The 19,330-nt window shown below is 38.9% G+C and overlaps 1 long non-coding RNA gene across 4 annotated transcripts in view; it reads left to right on the top strand.

Moving 5' to 3' along the window:
- Positions 1–18,857, top strand: part of LOC124237891 (uncharacterized) — a 37,732-nt gene extending 18,875 nt beyond the window's left edge. The window contains exons 4-8 of one of the 4 annotated variants that reach the window (XR_006888173.1): positions 8,106–8,299; positions 12,299–12,442; positions 13,846–13,964; positions 15,558–15,672; positions 17,926–18,857. This is a non-coding gene — a long non-coding RNA (uncharacterized LOC124237891). Of the gene's footprint in view, positions 1–8,105; positions 8,300–12,298; positions 12,443–13,845; positions 15,673–17,087; positions 17,131–17,925 lie in introns of those variants that run through there. The other 3 variants (XR_006888171.1, XR_006888170.1, XR_006888172.1) reach the window with 3 other exon arrangements.
- Positions 18,858–19,330: the final 473 nt, after the last annotated feature.

The following is a 19,330-nucleotide window of genomic DNA, read 5'->3' as shown; positions in this document are numbered from 1 at the left end:
TGAAGAGAATGCCTGAATATGACTAATGCGAGTGCTGGTGGAGTTAGGAAGTCTCAGAGCACTGAGGGCCTGAACCGCAGAGGCTGTGGCAGGAATTGTGTGTAATGGGGGTGCCTCCTGTAGGCAGATTCTGGATCACAGATTATTAGACCAAAAGGCACCCTAGTGGTTTTGTTTTGCCTTTGAGTCTAGAGGGAGGACTTACTCTCCAACTAGTTCATTTATGGTGTCTGATAGACAAAATACCCACAAACTGTTACTACAGGAAGGGAGGTAGAGAAATAATGGGTGAAAAGTGTAGTAGTTAAGAGCATGGACTATAGCGTCTCGAACTGAATTTCACTCCTGCCTCCATTTTCACTAGTGGTGTGTGACCTTGGAGAAGTTATGTAGCCACTCTGTGCTTTGTTTCCTCACATGTAGAATGAAAATGACAGGGGTACCTACTTTATAGGTTAGAGAATTAACCTATAATGTCACATAAAGTATTAAAAACTGTGATAAAAATGTTGCTTTATGATTGTTGTTATTTCCAGTTACTGGTTGAAGATATTTGAACTCTATTATAAACTGTCCTTTATTTGTTGTGTGATGTAGGGAAAGTTCATTACTTCTCTGGCTTCATGTTTTCCAACCATAAAATGGTGACCACATTTACATTAGACCAAGATACTATCCCATTTGATATTGCCCCTAAAAGCCGAAAGACTCAAAGTACTCTGAAAGGTCCTACTTAGGAAGCAGAGTTCAACAGTAATTTTACTAATTTAGGTTTGTGTTAGCACATTAATTCTCAATTTGGGGGCAATGCTTTAGGTTAGGTTTTGAAATCAAAGGCAGGCTGAACTCATCTGCTACCTCATCAAGCTTTGTTAATTCCAAATATCCGGGAGGTATTTTTTGTATCAGTAGATCTCAAGGGTTTCACAGTACTTTTTGCTTTGGCCCCAATCAGAGGTGGGATTCCCAGAATTAGAGAGGAGCTCTGTCTCCTAAGCACTCAGATCTTTGGATGTCGCCTAACAGATGACTGACTCTCCTCTGTTGGAATGTTTTTGCAACAGGGAGCACCCTGCCCATTGGCTAGGGAGGTTCACCATGCTTTATAGTCTATTTATAAAGTTTTCTTTTTGTCTTAATATGAGGCCTTGTATACATGTAGCTAATGTGTAAGAATTTAATTAATAACTGATGAAGCCTCATATGAAAGGTAATAAGTTTTTGCTTTTAAATTCAGCTTCAACTGCTAAATTAATAGTGTTGGCAAACATACATCAGTGTAGCTTCATTGGTTGGGACTCTGTTACTGTGAGCTTTGGATAATTGGCTGGTCCAACGTGTATATTTGCTCAGTAAGTCATCTTCTTTATAACATAAATTAATAGCATGCCCAAACAATTCAGTCTTAAAAGAAGTGCTTTTAAGTACTTTATAAACAGCTACTAAATGCTCCTTATAATTTACTCTTATCTAATCATCACATCTTTTCTTGAGAGGAGTCAGAGACGTAAGAAGTTGACACGGCCAACCTTCAGATCTGAGTTCTTGGCATTCTTTGAAAAGAATTATTTTATCAAGTACTTGTCTTCAGGCCAGGCTTCTGGGTTTTTTTCCCCCTCGCCTGCCATGTCCTGTTTGGCTGTTATTTTAATTTATTATTCAAGCAAAGTATTTGAGTACTAATCTATGCTGATTTGCAGATGTCAGCTTTTCCACAGGCAGTTCAACTTCTTCTGAAGTGTCTGGGAAATCTGCTTTCTATTTGTTGTGTTGGGTTAAAAGCGAAATAATCAGGAGGGAGATAGCCTCTCATAAAACTTTCCTTCATTGCTAGGAAACATCTCTGGGCCAACCTTCCCAAATCACTCCTGTCTGGAGCTATTCAAGAAAGAACCTGGAGTCCCAAACCCCATCTCCTTCTCTCTTAACCCACAAGCTCCTTAAACCTCTTCTTCTTCTGGTGTATATAGCTTTCCTCCTCAGAAGGGCTCCACAGTTTAAAATTTTGCTCTTTGAACATTTCCTTTCCCAAAGTGAAATAACAGTTTAGAGACCATTTCTAGAGTATCTTGTATTCAAGAACAGAAAAGCTGAGACTTCATTCAAACTCTTAGATACAAATTTTTTTCAATGGTAAAGCAATTTGAATTTAGGACTAATGTCCAATCTTCAGATAAGCCCTTCGCCTTCTCCTGTGCACCTGAAAATCTGGCAATATTGACTCCCTAACTTTCCCCCATCTCTGTCAGCCGGATCTCATCCCCATGCCTTTGCCCACATTGGAAGGCCCCCCTCACAGATCCCAACTCTGCATGAGGGATCTTCAAGGCCTTTTCCTTTAGGACTCAGCTCAGCATGGCCTCCCATATAAAACACTCTCGTGCAATGTCCCCGCCAAGCTGTGGTAGGTGCTCCGCTCACCACCGTAGACCTTGTATTCTTTTTATAAAGTCATCTTGCTTCAAGCAGAATCTATTTCCCTGTTTGGATCCCTCATCAGGATGTAAGCCCCTCCAGAGCAGAATGGATTTCTAGATTATTGCGTCTAGCAAGGTGCCTGGCCAAATATAACGTGTCCTCAATATGTGTTTGTAGCGTGACTGAGAGAATTATAAGCATCAGGCCATTTTATAAAAGATTAACAGAATTAGTGCAGAGTCTAGAAATTATAAATTTAGAGAGGTCATTGTTAGGCAATTCCTCTGAAATAGAGAGAAGGGAAAGTTAAGGTTATTTCAAATGAGGGCAGCGTATAGTAAAATTCCATTGAACAATTTTGTATGTCAATAAATTACAGATCCCTATTCAGAATTAATACAAAATGTGAACAGTAAAATTGTTGTTGTTGTTTTTAAAGCAGATACGTCTTACTTTTATTCCTACTTTTAAGTACGTAGACAGAATATCTCATACTAGGATTTGCAAATGCCGCCTGGTGGAGATTCTTCTTCATTCTAACTCAGCTGTCTGCAGACGCTCTCATGGCTTCTGAGAACTGCTCCTTTTGAAACATTATAGGCTGACACTGTAGAAATAAATTTATATTTTCAGCAATTTCATAGGTACTAAACTAATTTATACTTTAAAAGATAAATGTAAAATTAACATAAAATTATAGTAAAACACTAATTATGACCAAGACTGATTAGAATTTGTGAACAACTTGAATCAATAAAATATTTAAATAGGAATGCAATTTTATTACTTTCAAATAGAGACAGGATCTGGATCTCGGTCTTTTTTAAGGAATATAGAAGGATGATCAGTAACTCTGTGAATTAGGCAATGTGGTGCTGATTCACCTCACCATAGAAATGTTTCCATTGGCAAATATTCACTGCAAAGTTTAACGCAATTTATACATTCTAGTAAAAATTACGCTTGAAATTGTGTTTACTCTGTTAAGTTGCTTCTTCAAAGATGTGCAAAAGAAAAATTTGTAATTAGTCCATTTCTGAATTACCCCAAATTTTCAATTAGAGAAAAGATGCAATGCAAGTTGATTTAAAATGATTTTTAATGCATAGATAGAGAGATGGGAGGGCTAGGATATGGAATTGTAATCCAGAAGACAATTTTCAAAATTGCAAGTTGTGAGCAGTAACTCAGCAAATCATAGTGTGTCCACGTCGTCAGCATTTCTGCCACAGGGTTCCCTGTTCTGCAGTTTTCTAGAGTGAGCTCGGAGTCTTGTGACTGGCCCAATAACCTGTCACGTTGACCTGAGACGATGTGAGATAAAAATGAAATATTCTCCAATCATGTGATGTTTAGATTCTAAAATGAAACATATCCATTTTTCAGCTGCGATTTTTATAAACTGTGCAAGTCGGGTCGGGTTTGAGAAAAATAGATGAGGAGAAAGAGAAGGCAAGTGAAGGATGTACATCCTCTGGGAGAAGGAGTAGTAACTGGAGGGTGGAGAGGGTGAGGATGCCAAGAGGGCTTTCCCTTGTCTCACAACTAAAGCACTGCATCTGGTTTTGAGACTGGCTGTATCCTAAGTGTAGCTGATTTCATCGAGTGTAGCCTCCCTATCCGGCTGATCAGGCTTCCCGTTTTCAGCACCGCCTTACTAGAAAGACTTTGATTTTAAGAGCCATGGTGGACAGGGAACTTGCAGACCCATTTTCTTCTAGGAAAATGGAGGAATTTATGGTGATTCCCACCCTCCCTCTGAGCACTTAATGCTTCCAGGCAGTCTTTTGATTTTAGTTCCTTTCTTTTTCTCAGTGGGATGATCCCAAATCTTTTCAATTTTTCTGCAACTCTTTATCCTATTCGTCTTCTCATTCTAAGTGCATGACTTTATCTCTAAAGTCCTGGATGAAATGAATCTCATTTGTTTCCCTTCCCTATCCTTCACCCACAGCTCCCTTTTCTCATCCTGTCTCCCTGCAGGAGTCCTTCACCTCCCCGCTTAGGACTTCGTTCAGTCAGTCAGCAGTGGCTTCACATTCTGTGCTTTGTCTCCTCCCTCTTAAAAAATGAGCCACAAAAGACTAAAAGAATCTTCCCTTGCTTCTGCCTCCACTTCAAACTACTGCTCTCTCTCTCTTCTTCCTTTTGATCCCAAAATTCATATAAGATGTGTCTGTATTTGCTCTCTTTGACTTCCAGATCTTTCTTTGCAAACTGACTTCTATCTCCACAGCTCCAAAGAAAATGCACCAGTTAGGATTACTAGTAACTTCATAATTGACAAATCTTTTTTTTACTCCTCACCTTCCCTGGCTTCTTTGTAACAGCAAAACTATTGATCATTTTTTTCTTCTTGATTTCTACAGTGTTACCTTGTCTTAATTCTCTTCTTTTCTTTTTATTGCTTCCTCTCGGTGTCTCTCACCCTTTCTGCTTCTTTATCCTGACCCTTAAATGTTTTTGTTCACCAGGATTAATTTGGCATTTTTTATTCTCATTCAACGTTCTATCCCTGAGTTAGTCATTTCATGCAGCCCAACCATGTCAACAATTACCAATTCACCATCAATTATCAACACCAAATCTATTTCTCCTGCATTGACTCTTCTTTTGACCTCCATTTATGTATTAGTGACAGCAGCTTTGACATCTGTTTGACCGTGGACAGTTTATGTGTTTCTGAACTTTGTTTTTTTCCTCTGTAAAATGTTGCTGTAAAATTAAATAATACAGCATTTCCTGTCATGTACTAGGAATAATAAAGGCCAGTGAATATTATTTTTTATACTAATGTTTTGTTGAGCAGTGAAGGTGAAAAGCAGCTTTAGCGAGCATGATGGGATGGTTGTGGAGGAAGCTGGAATAGCAGATGTCAAAGAGGGGAAGCACCACATTTTGCTTAGAGATGAATTAATGCTGTGGAATAAATACAGAATGTGACCATGCCTGTGACAAACATGAAGAGTAGCAAAGATGAGACAGCAGAACTAGTCCCAAACTAAGCAATTCAAAATGCTGAGTATTATTTCATTTAAATACTAGCATATTCCAAATAAGAAGACATTGTCTTGAATCTTCTGTTGGCTAATTAGTGTTTTCCTTAAATTTATGCATTTAGAAGTTTTAATCAAGTAACAAGTTGTATATTATCTATAATCTAAATAGTACAGATTGAACTATGTTGAAGGCATTCTTTTCTCTGTCATTTGTTGCATTGAACCTCAAGTATTATACAGATTCATTTATTCATTGATTTAACAAATCATTTTTGCATATTGCTGTGTGCCGGGCACAGTTGCATGGTGGTGTAGTTTATTAGAAGATACAGATACTTGCTTCAAGAAGCTTAAAAAGACAGCTACAGGGAATCCTGAGCAAGAAAAACAAAGCCGGCGGAATCACAATCCCCGATTTCAAAACATACTACAAAGCTACAGTGATCAAAACAGCATGGTACTGGTACAAAAACAGGTCCACAGATCAATGGAACAGAATTGAAAGCCCAGAGATAAAACCACACATCTATGGACAGCTAATCTTCGACAAAGGAGCAGAGGGCCTACAATGGAGAAAAGAAAGTCTCTTCAACAAATGGTGCTGGGAAAACTGGACAGCCACATGCAAAAGATTGAAAATTGACCATTCTTTTTCACCACACACCAAAATAAACTCAAAATGGATCAAAGACCTAAAGATTAGGCCTGAGACAATAAGTCTTTTGGAAGAGAATATAGGCAGTACACTCTTTGACATCAGTTTCAAAAGAATCTTTTCGGACACTATAACTCCTCAGTTGAGGGAAACAATAGAAAGAATAAACAAATGGGACTTCATCAGACTAAAGAGCTTCTTCAAGGCAAGGGAAAACAGGATTGAAACAAAAAAACAGCTCACTAATTGGGAAAAAATATTTACAAGCCGCTTATCCGACAAAGGGTTAATCTCCATAATATACAAAGAACTCACACTGATTAACAACAAAAAAACAAACAACCCGATCAAAAAATGGGCAGAGGACATGAACAGACATTTCTCAAAAGAAGATATGAATATGGCCAATAGACACATGAAAAGATGTTCATCATCGCTAATCATCAGGGAAATGCAAATCAAAACTACACTAAGATATCACCTTACACCCATTAGATTGGCAAAAACATCCAAAACCAAGAGTGACAAATGTTGGAGAGGTTGTGGAGAAAAAGGAACCCTCATACACTGTTGGTGGGAATGCAAACTGGTACAGCCACTATGGAAAACAGTATGGAGATTTCTCAAAAAGTTAAAAATAGAAATACCCTATGACCCAGCCATCCCATTACTGGGTATCTATCCTAAGAACCTGATATCAGAAATCTCAAGAGTCTGTTGCACCCCTATGTTCATCGCAGCATTATTTACAATAGCCAAGACGTGGAACCAGCCTACATGCCCAGAAACTGATGATTGGATAAAGAAGATGTGGTATATATACACAATGGAATACTACTCAGCCATAAAAAAAGACAAAATTGGCCCATTCACAACAACGTGGATGGACCTCGAGGGTATTATGTTAAGCGAAATAAGCCAGTCAGAGAAAGACGAACTCTATATGACTCCACTCATAGGTGGAAGTTAGTATATTGATAAGGAGATCTGATCGGTGGTTACCAGGGAAAATGGGGGGTGGGGGGAGGGCACAGAGGGGGAAGTGGTGTACCTACAACATGACTAACAAAAATGTACAACTGAAATCTCACAAGGTTGTAATCTATCATAACATTAATAAAAAAAAAAAAAAAAAGACAGCTACAGGGGCCAGTCCTGTGGCCTAGTGGTTAAGTTCAGTGCGCTCTGCTTCAGTGGCCAGGGTTCAGTTCCCAGACGTGGACCTACACAATGCTTCAGCGGCCAAGCTGTAGCGGTGACTTACACGTAAAATAGAAGAAGATTGGCACAGATGTTAGCTCAAGGTGAATCTTCCTGAGCAAAAAAAAAAAAAAAAAAAAAAAAAATACAGCTACATAATTAGATAATACATTTGATAAACATGTGCAACAGGTAAGAAAGGAGGTCATTTTGCTCAAAGTAGGAAGCAGAACAACCCATGACTGGGGTTCACCCTCCTTGATCAAGTTGCTCTAACAACTCAGGAATGCTGGTGAGGTACCTGTCTCAGACATCTCTCTCTGGGTCAACATCCTAAGATCGTCTATGGCTCAATTCAAGACTAGAATCTGCCATATTTTCTTCCTCTTCACCATCAACACTTCTCCTTTCTATATCTTGTTCTCATGGGACTGGTCTTGCTACTTCACCAAACCACTCTGACACCGCACACTTCATTTCACTATACTGGATCTTGAGTTACGCACCTTCCAGGATGTTAGAACTGATCTGAGAATTTTAGGATTTGTGGTTTGAATGTTCTGATCCCAGGTCTCAGGACAGTCTTTGAAGATTCGAAGACGTTGAATATGATTAATGTACGTGCTTGAGCAGTTGCTTTGATTAATAATAAAACTATTTAAAAGGTAATCGGGATCTTTGAAGTTAGAGGTTAAAATAATTATTTATTTCACTATTAAAAGATTTAAGAGTGAAATGGTATATCTTCAAATGTTTGATTAACTGAATCTATTAATTAGATGTGATAAACTCAAGAGCAAATTCGGAGAAAAGATTATTTTACTCTTCAACAGGTATGGAACCTCCTGGAGTAGTTGGAGCTCACACTGATATAGGAATCTGATAAAAAATAAATTGATGCTTCTTGTATTTTGGTCAAGACTTACTGCTGTGACTTGTTCCCATGAACCAACATCCTCTTGTGAAGGAAGGGCCAAAGTTTCCTTTATTCCCAAGAGAACTGATTACAGTGACTGCTTCTATTTTGGTAAGTTATATAAACATGTTTCAGTGAGAGCAAAAAAAAAGCATAGCATGTTTAGTGATTCAGCAAAAACGAGGATGGCTTTGGTTAGACAAAAACAGTTCAAGTCTTCTTATTAGTGCCATTTCCACTGACTCTCAAAAACATTGCTTTTAAAATTGCCTTAAGAAGAAAAATTAGACTTTTTTTTTTTTTTTTGAGGAAGATCAGCCCTGAGCTAATTACTGCCAGTCCTCCTCTTTTTGCTGAGGAAGCCTGGCCCTGAGCTAACATCCGTGCCCATCTTCCTCTACTTTGTGTGTGGGACGCCTACCACAGCATGGTGTGCCAAGTGGTGCCATGTCCACACCCAGGATCCGAACCGGCGAACCCTGGGCTGCTGAAGTGGAACGTGCAAACTTAACAGCTGCGCAACCGGGCTGGCCCCCCAAATTAGACTGTTTATGAAAATCCCTTTCAAGCTTATGGTAGAATCATAGCAAAAGTGACTGTAGGGAGGACATTTCCAGGAAACAAGATCATAATTTGGTATTTGGTCAGATATTGCCTTCCAGATAATACTCTCTGCCAGCTTTGAGGTTTCTGTGTTTTGGACTAACAAACTATCAAAGTCAATGTTTCTACACATAAGAATAGAGAATGGAATGGTTTTTCAAGCACCTTTCAGTTGAAACCTAGATGCTTAGTCTGTTAACATGGTGGTGTATTTGCTGTTTGAGTTTTTTTCTTATTTCAGGAAATTAATTTACTGAAAGCCAAGGTAACCCCATTTCACTTCTCCCTATCAAAACAGGTAAGCCCAGCTGTAAGACCGATATCAGGAGACAGGGTCAGACAATGCTGGCAGGGTAGGCTTTCCATGTGCACAAAAGAGTGTAAATATACCACTAATGTAACCAACCTAAGTGGAAGTGAGGCACTTCATTGGGGAGATTTATTGGAAAATAATAGTTTGATTATTCATTCATTCAACAAATATGTATTGACCACTTACCATGGTGACACAGCCTCTGACCTCACAAAGCTTGCATTCTAACGGTGGAGACCATCAAGTAAACAAGTGTAACCAGGATAACATTTTGAAAGTGCTAAACAGATGTAGTTTTAATTCCCATTAAATCACAATAGCCTGAAGCTTGCCACCATATATGCACACAGATGGACCATACAATCCAAACTTGGGCTAATAAGGCTTTGTTATAAGGATGAATAAGAGCTGGGGGCTAAATAGTGATAGGCAGAAGTGCAAACAAGTTGAAATCCTGGATCCCAGTGAGAGCATTTGAGGAACTGAAAGAAGTTCAGCTGGAAATAAGTGGCTGGAATCAAAAAGGAAGTGGCAAAAGATGAGGATGGAGAAGTGAGCCGAAGTACATCAAGTATGTCCAATAAGCCTTATTACCATGTATTTGAGGAATGGAAAGGAGGCCCTTGTGACTGGAACTATCTAAGTGGAATATTTAAAATCATCATTATAAGTGGTGACCAACTTGAACATTAGAGTTCAATTAATCTATCAACCTCGGGAACCATGATGTTGCTGTGATCCAATTTGGATGAGCACCTTGTGTAAGCAAGAAAAATGAAAAAGAATTTGGGTGTTTGGTCAAGTTGCCGTCACATCTGCACTGGATATAGGAGAGTGATGGACTCTGCACAGCATCCTATGGGTGCACATTCTCAAATATTCTAAGGTCTCATTGTGACAAGAGTGGGCGTAGGCTCGGGTTCAGTAAACAGCAGCAGAAAGTCTTGTGAGGCAGCTCTGATTCCTCTCCTCCCTGCCCTTACTAGGGGCAGCTTCCCCAGAGGAATGGAAATTAGCATTCATAAGAGGCTTTGACTATGTTCCCTGAAAGAGCTGTAGAGCCCTATCATGGGGTTGAAGGGAGGGTGAGACAGGCCTGTGGGGTGCTACATATGGTGGTTACTATTTAACTATAGGTATCAGAGGGATCCAGAGAGCTAGTCTATAGCATATGTCTAAGAAAGAGTGCTAGGGATCAAAACTAGAAAAATCAAATCAGTTATGGGTCCAAGAGTCAAGCAAGAATCCAGAAACAAGATGAAGAGGAGAAAAAAGCTCATGAGTGAAGGGGTCTAGGTCTGGAACTTTTGCAATGAGCAGAGTAATGACACTTGGGTTCTCCTTAGCTGGGCACCAGCTGTACTTGCATGAATAAGTCAGCCTCAGTTAAGACATGGGGTCATAGTAGACATGTAAAGAAATGAGGCACACTGCTGACAGATGGACACTGGGACTACTGTCAAAAGAAACCAAGAAAAACCACAGCTGAGTGTTCCAAGATGAAAATGGCTCCTGGAAGGGTAAATAGAGGATCAGGCTGGGAGAGCACATGACTCAGTGGTCTCTATTCGGCTTTCTCTGAAATTCCGAAAGAAGTCATTTTGGTATAAGAGAAAGGAATAGAGATGAGGCAAACTGGGAAACAGAGACTCCTGGCAGGGCCTTAGACCAACTAGTACACAATTATAACCTCTTCTTGGATGCCTGGTAGAGACTAAGAGAAAAGATGACTGCATAAAGCTAAGAGATGTGTGGCGTCCTTTGTCACTGGTTTTTGGTTTGCAAACGGGCAGATGAGAAATGAGATTCCTTCAATGGTGACCTAATGGCCTTTCACATCCTAGTCAGTTTTTATTAATAGATTGCCCTTTATGATAATAAATTTTCCTTCTTTGTAATTTTCCTTATACCCAAGCAGAAAATATATTTACACCAGAGTCGTTTCTTTCCTTTAGGGCCAGAAACTATTTGGGGGAGTCTCTGGCAGGGTGTTTGTTTTTCTTATTTTTTTTTGTGGTCTACTATACAAGTTATACATGGTGATTTGAATTCAGATTAAAGCAATCTATGAAGTCAAGAGAAATCTATGAAGTTGTTAAAATAGGGAACTCAATATCCCTGAGTCTGAGGTTTTGAAGTCAATTGAAACACGAACACATTAAGTAATCCTGCACGTGTCCTTTGGCTCGGTCTATTTCCTTCAAGTGTGTTGTTTATCTTTGTGTAAAGAGACTTAAAATAAATTATGCTTAAAATAGTATTATAAAAATGATTTTATGATTAAATTATTGTAATTAAATTAATTTAAATTGGCTTAAATCTTTGACAAAATTGAAAAATACAAACTTTAAGACACATTATATTGAAGTAAATAGGGTAGGAGGAAGACTACGTCCATAGTTAGGCTAAAAGCAGTCAATGAGCACAAAACTTAGATGTGACTTTCTTGATTGTTAGAGCACAAATAAATCATGTTGGATTCTATATTTCTCATGATCTAACCTAAGGAATTATACCTTTGTATCCAAATGGACATTTTGCTTTCCCCAACACTCTAGGAGAAATTTATCACAAAAATCATTATATAAGAGACCTTTAACAAGATGGTAGACAATACATTCAGTTCACAGTTGAGGAAATGCAGAAACAGTCTTCATGTGGTTATTTCTTATAACAACCCTTTCTACAATAGGAGGTAAAATGTTAAGTCTAATTTGAGAAAGTATGACTTTGTGAGAGTAAATTAGTAATGGGATTTTTGTGCGTGTGTGATCTGATGGTGGCAGTGGTAAACTGTTGAGAAGCTGGGGCAATGAGCTCCCCCTCATGATTCAGATGTCCCAGATGAGCTTGTGAGAAGAGGAGTAGAGAAGAAAATTCAAAAGCAAGCCTGCTCCAGAAATGGCAAGCATCTGGGTTGTAAGTTGATGGGAGATCCTCATGTAGCCACTACCCGTGTAGGAAGCAAGGTCAAAGTTGTTAGGCAAGTTAAAGAGCCTTTTGCAAACTCTTGCCCAGATGAAAGTTCTACTTCGATTTTCACAGAAGTGGATTGTCATGAAAACAAGGTTTGGGAAAAATTAATGCTTGTGGTTTCCACATACTAAATTGGCTACTGGCATATTATTCGAAGAGAATATAAAGCATTCATTGACTATCTGAATAAAAAAACTGCTTAAACTCTCATTTTCCAGCTCATGTGGTGGGATATACTATTGACACAGCTGTCTTAACCTATGTGTGGCAAAATATTTGCTTACTAAAGACCATTCCTCATCACCATTTTCCTTAGAGGAGCATCATGCAAAAAAGAGAAGCCCATGGTAGTCAAGACTGTGGTAAGAAAACTTGCTTTGTACTCTCTTTTACTTGAAATTTTTTATTGAGCTGTAGATTCACATGCAGTTCTAAGGAGTAATACAGAGAGATCCTGTATATACTTTTCCCAGCTTCTCTCAGGGGTAACATCTTGCAAACTACAGCATTTCAGCACAACCAGGATATTGACATTAATACACTCCACTGATCTTATTCAGATGTCCTCAGTTTTACTTATACTCGTGTGAGTGTGTTTAGTTCTAAACAACTTTATCAGGTCATTTTCTGTATCTATCACCACAGTCAAGACACTGAACAATTCCATCACCACAAGGATCCCTCCTGTTGCCTTTTTATAACCATACCCTCTTCTGTCCCCCTCTACACCTCTCACCCCCATCCCTAAACCCTGGCAACTATTAATATGCTCTTCATTTCTAAAATTTTGTCATTTCAAAAATGTTATATAAATGGAATCATATATTATACAAACTTTAGGATTGGCTTTTTTTACTCAGCCTAATTCTCTGAAGGTCCATCCAAGTTGTTGCAAGTATCAATATTCATTTATTTTTGTTGTTGAGTAGTATCCCATGGTATGGATGCACCACAGTTTATTCATCTGTTGAAGGACACCTGGGCTGTTTCAAACTTTTGGCTATTACAAATAAAGCTGCTATGAAAATTCAAGTGCAGCTTTTTGTGGGGACATAGGTTTTACTTTCTCAGAGATCAATGCCCAAAAGTGCAAGGGCCGGCTTACTGCTTGTAAGCAAATAAGTACAATAGTATTGATTGTCTAGTTGTATAACAAACTGTCAAGCAGTTTTCCAGAGTGGCTGTACCTTCTTACTTCCTACCAGCAATGTATGTGTGATACAGTTTTTGCACATCCTCACCAGCATTTGGCATTGTCATTATTTTCATTTTAGCCATTCTGATGAGTGTACAGTATTTTATTGTGGTTTTAATTTGCATTTATCTGAATGGCTAATGACGTTGGATATCTTTTCATGTGCTTATATACCATCCAAATGTCCTCTTCAGTGAAATCTCTGTTTGTATCTTTTGTCCTGCTTTGTATTCTAAAGTATACAACTTTCTAGCTTCAGTAGTGGGTTTTTTTAAATTAGAAAAAACATTGATACCAGGTACAAGACGTTTGTCGTTGTTTCATTTCAGACAGAGACGCCAACACATTTCCCACAGATAGAACCCTTATATTTGTACTCAAGATTCACTTGAGGGCTCGGGAACCAAGGGTCAGGGAAATGGCTTCCAGAACACTCTTTAAAACATTTTTTTTTAGTTTCACAAAGTATTTGGGATACTTAGGTATTGTAATCACTTCAGTTAATTAGTTAATAAATTAGGTCAATAATGGAAAATAAATTTACATTATTTTTATACATCTGAATTGTAGGCAATACTATACTCCCCATCAACAGCCAGATGCAGCTAGAAGAAAACTTCCAAGAAGAGGCAGCAGAGTCTATAAGAAGATGTTGAACCTGTGTTGGGCAGCTGGTCTCAGCGGGGCCTGTAAGACAAGCATCAATTGCCAACCCTCGGCATGTGGTTTATTATCAGTGAGTGGCAGTAGAGAACTGACTGAGTGCCAAGAGAAGCTGGAACCTCCTCTTGCTCAGCCACAGCACAGACCAGCATAACCGGACCAACGGCTGGGTGCTTGGGGCAAGTCTCCCTGCAGTGAAGGGAGGAGGAATGAGTAGTGATGCCTGGGACAGAGAAAGTAGTGGTGTCCCTGGGGGCCATACCTGTCTAGAGCCCAATATAGAGAAGGGACAGTTTCCAAGCCAGTGAAAACAGAGATGGGTGGGATGGACCCACAAGAGATATTGGAGGGAACAGGACACGGCTTTGCATGGTTTTTTGGGGAAAGAAGTCTTCAAATGAGAGGGAAGCCCCAGATCTATGTGGAGAAATATTGCATCTTTTTTTTCCTTTCCTTCCAGAACCAAAGCAGTGAGAGTGGCTTTTAGAAAATACAGAAACTGTAAACCCTGGTGTGGGGCTTGTTTGCAGTGGGTAGTGAGTGAATGAATAACCCATTTAGGATTATATTTTAGATTTTGGAGTCTACATATATTAGTCCAATCTCTGTGCTCCTCCTCAAATACTCCCTAAAGCAATAGCCTGGATGGACCAACACCGCCCCAAATTAAAGGAAGAAAGAAATTCTGGACTAATAGACTAAAGGATTGACTCTCATGATTTGAGGAGTAAATAAAATGTCTCCCAGTATTTCCCAGCTTATCTTCCCCCTCAGCTACCATGATCTTTTACTGCTAATTTTTAAAACCTAATTGCTTAAACAAACTGACCCCACTTCCTTATTCCCCTCACTCTTCAACCTGACTTTTGTCCCCATCTCTCCTCCAATAGAATTCCTGCTAATGACCTCCATGTCACTAAATGCAATGAGCATTTTTTCAGTCTTCATCTTACTTGACCACTCAGCAGCATTTTTTTTTCTGTGACGCCTAATGTCCCTCCTACCTTCCTATCTCTTATTTTTAGACTTATCCTCTTTTCTTGAGACCTTAAAAGTTGGTGCCCCTCAAGATTTATTCCTAAACTTTTTCTCTTAATCGACATCCATAGATATGGGATGTCACCCCTACCCATTTGAAGCTATCAAATTCTCTCATTCAATCAAACTTATCATACTAATCAAACTTAACTCTTATTCCCCCTTGCCCTCCCATCCTCCAATTCACTCTCCACAGTGTTGTTTTAAAGAAGTACTCTTGTCACTTCTCTGCCCTTGGATAAAGACTGGCTTCTGCTTGCTTCTCCTACTGCACCACATTCAGCTTCTATCAACATCCTCCTTTCAGTTCTTTCTCTTTCAAGGTCTTTGCTAAGGCAGTTACCTCTGCCTGGAATATTTCTACCATTCTCTGTGCCCCCCACAACCTCATCTAGTTCTTGCCTAATCATCCTTCATGTTTTTGCCCAAATGTTACTTCCTCAGGAAGGCTTCCTGACAACACCAAAATAGATCAAGTCCATCTCTCACATGCAGAGCCCCGTGAACTCTTCCTTTAAAGGCTTGTCACTGTTTTTATGTATTTGTGTGATTATTTAATTAATTCGTGTCTCTCGTATTAGCTCCAGAAGGGGAGATGCCTTGGCTGTTAGTTCTCTCTGCACCTCAGGAACCCAGGACAGAGAATGAGTGAAGAAACCGAGGTCTTCCACAGCCAGAGGGCATGGGGATGCTGGAGTAGGTATACCAGCCTTGGGAGTAGGCACAGATTGTGACTGTCTCATACTTAATTGCTCCAAATTCAATTTCTGGTGCTGTTTCCTTTCTGATTATTGAAATAATTCCTGAAAACCTTGCTCAGCCAGGAAGTTGTCTCAGATTTTATTTTTTTAAATGTCTTTAAATGACATTTGTAGAGCATTTTATAATTTACAAAGTATATACGTTTCCATTATGTCATTTGAATCCCCAAACACCCTCTCAAGCAACATATTATTCTTAATTGACAGATGTGGAAAATGAGCCTTAGAGGGATTAGGTGACTAACCCAAGTTCTCTGAGTTAATAAGGGACTGAGTAGGGACTTCACCCCAGATTTTGCAGTGCCGAGTTCTGTCTTTTCCCACTGCTGGATAATTGCTTACGATTTCTCTTCACTCGGTCAAGTCTGAATTTGGACTTTAATGGTTAACGATACCCCAAGAATGATACAGTTTTTATTACATTTACATATATAGCAAAAATCACAGCATTTATATATGTATGTCTCTTAATTTATATATGTATGTCTCTTCATACAGACACTTCTATCTGGATCGGTCTTTCTTATACTGGAGGAGAGACATTTGATTCAGAACCCAAGGTCCTTAGTTGGATAGTTGTCTTTGTAAAATGGTCATATCTTTTTTCTGTTTTTTAACTGATAACGTTCAGGAGAATTGATGACCAGGTTTACAAAACAAGGCAGACCTTCAAATCTATGGAATCATGGTTAATGTCAATTATTTCAATCATTACTCTTTCATTATACCATCAAGTCATATTTATATTATTTCAGATAAAATCCAAAATATAAACCAATTTTTTGATCAAGAAACTTTTATAACAGCTGATTAGGCATCCTAAATTGGGGCAAAGCTTTACATTTTCCAGAATAAAGAAAAGAAGAGCATGTATTAATAATTCAGCTTGGCAATTACAGCCAGGTCCTTTATTGCTGGTCATTTAGTTGCACAAAAACTTTGGAAGTCCATTTCAGAATCCAAGTTTTGTTAGTTCTAATTAGCAGATTAGTTACTACTGAGAAACTGAGAAAAATAATTGCAGTGGAAAAGTAGACTCTTTGATTTGCGTGTATTTAGATTTTTATCAAGAGTGTTTTCCCTTAAGGCAAGCTTTATGGTGGCAGTTAAAGCCTAAGTCTTGGCTGCATAAAATTTGTTTGAAGGTCACTTGTAAGCTTAGGTCACGGTTCTAGTACCAATAATATTAATGTGATTAACACACTCTCTTGTGGGGTCTCAGTAAAGAAAGAAAGAAGTTAAAAGGAGCTTATTCAATGTATTTGGAAAGTACAGACACTTGTGCAGATACCATTGATTGTAAGATTCATCACAAATTTGGAAACAGCTTCTTTCCCTTTTCATGGCAAGGTACGCATGGAAGGCTGGCAGGAGGTGATGGGCCGGAGGGCTCCAGCAGGACCAGGCAACACCAGATCTCTCTGAAAACAGAGGGGAGGAATAAAACCAAACGGACAAACAATCAAAAGACGTCCCAGCTCGTTGCAAAAGAACAAGACGCTATTTTAAATATAAGCACATTAATAAAAAAAATCTTGATTCCAGAAAAGTTACACTGTCTTGCCTAAAATCATCTTGCCCTATAGCCAATGGTTTAGAGAAATCATGCTTTTCAATGGGACCTCTAAAAATATATACCATTGTATGGATGGGAGAGTCTGTAAAGAGAATTTATACTATAATGAGTCATTATTTTAAAAAGCCCCAATATATAATCTGTGGCATGTGTACAACAAATGGTTAGATTTCTTTTTGTTACTGATAAATTACTAAAAAGTCCAGCTTGTTCAAACAAATGTTTTATTGTTTTTACAATTTTCCTCCTAATTGAAAAATGGTCAAACATTAAACAATATATCTTCCACTGGGTGAAACATAGTTGAACTTTATTGTTTTTTGGCTGAGGAAGATTGGCCCTGAGCTAACATCTATTGCCAATCTTCCTCTTTTTGCTTGAGGAAGATTCTCCTTGAACTAATATCTGTGTCAATCTTCCTCTATTTTGTATGTGGGTCACTGCCACAGCATGGCTGATGAATGGTTTAGGTCCATGCCTGGGAAGTGAATCTAGGCTGCCGAAGCAGAGTGCGTTGAACTTAACAACTAGGCCACAGGGCCAGCCCCTTGAACTTTCTTTTTAATCAACTCTACAACTGACACAGCTTGTCATTGTTGAATCCATTTTTAGACACCCAGAAATGGATTCTTCCTGTGAGTGACATCACACAGTTGGATTGGAAGTTTCCTGTTCCATCTCCAGAGGAGATGACAGAGTGTGGCTTTAAGGAGATACTGGGTAGGAATAATATAATTGATTTTGTTTGATGGTAATCTGAGGTTTCCCCTGGCAGAAAGATGTACAAAAGTGTGCCGTAATATTTAAGAAGCACATAATGCTTTCTATCTCAGAACCACACTGAGAGATTTAAGCTTGAGGCTCCTATGAGGAGAAAAGCTGCCTTCAAAGATCTCAGCTCCTTTTTCACTTTTTATGTTTTTCCAGCAAAGAGCTCAAACTTGGTACTTCTACAAATGCATATTTGTTAGCTGTATTGTGACACAATGTTTCCCAAATTCAACTAAGGAAAATGCCCTTCAGTCCTGTAATGTTAATACTCTTTCCCTTTTTATGGCACCCACCATCCATTACTACCCCTCAATCTCAGCAGGGTTGATTTATTTTCCAGGGATATTTTCTCTCTTAGATGACCACAGTTGATGGTGGATTAATCCACTCACATGAACTGTGCTAAAGTTTTATAGGAATTGTGGACATTCTGGCAGGTAAGTAATCAGAAACACCCTTTGGCTCCCCTCAACTACCAGGTGCAGACCTTGCCTCTTGGACTGAGAAGCCTTTCAGTGAGTCAGAAGAACAGGTAATTGCATTAATCTTATGTAAACCAGTCACCAGGAAACACTTGCTATTTATTCCACAATCTATTCTCCCTCTTTCATCATCACCATTTGTGTTCCACCCATACAGCAAAGCTCATCTAAGAGAAAAAACATTGCCAGCAGTATTTACCTTCTGCTCAGCATGAGAACGTTTGTCTTTGTGCAGTGAATACGTCTATTTATAAGCAAACAGTAATACTCTGGAAAGAAAAATGAAGTATGTTAATAAACCCTTGTCCACACAATAAATACTGTTGTCTTTTCCTTATAAATAGGATATGATTGACTCTGACACTGGACCAGACACTGGAATTTGTTTTCCGTTAGTGATGGTGGATTTTCACAGATACACCCACACTTGCTTGGCTCATCGCTGGTGACCTTAGAACTAATTTGAGACGCAGTTGGCAGGGGGTTAGGAATGTAAGTCAGACCTGGAGTCTTTAATGTTGTCCAAGTATGTTCTTATTTATGAGGTGATGTGAACTGGCAAAACAGCAACTCCATCATTGTTGCTTTTAGGAAAGTCTCATATAATCATTTACAAATGAACCAGAACAAACCACACCTAACCAGGCCATAGGACCTGACCCCGCTCCTCACTGAGGGCACCCAGATAACCTTTGCTATCTTCTCCATCTTAAATTTCTCCCCAAACTCTTAAGAACACAAGATATAGGGAAATCTTCTAGATT

The sequence above is a fragment of the Equus quagga genome, chromosome 4, assembly GCF_021613505.1.
Source record: "Equus quagga isolate Etosha38 chromosome 4, UCLA_HA_Equagga_1.0, whole genome shotgun sequence".
Taxonomy (NCBI): domain Eukaryota; kingdom Metazoa; phylum Chordata; class Mammalia; order Perissodactyla; family Equidae; genus Equus; species Equus quagga.
Note: the sequence above shows the minus strand (reverse complement) of the source record. Positions and strands in the feature narration are given on the sequence as shown.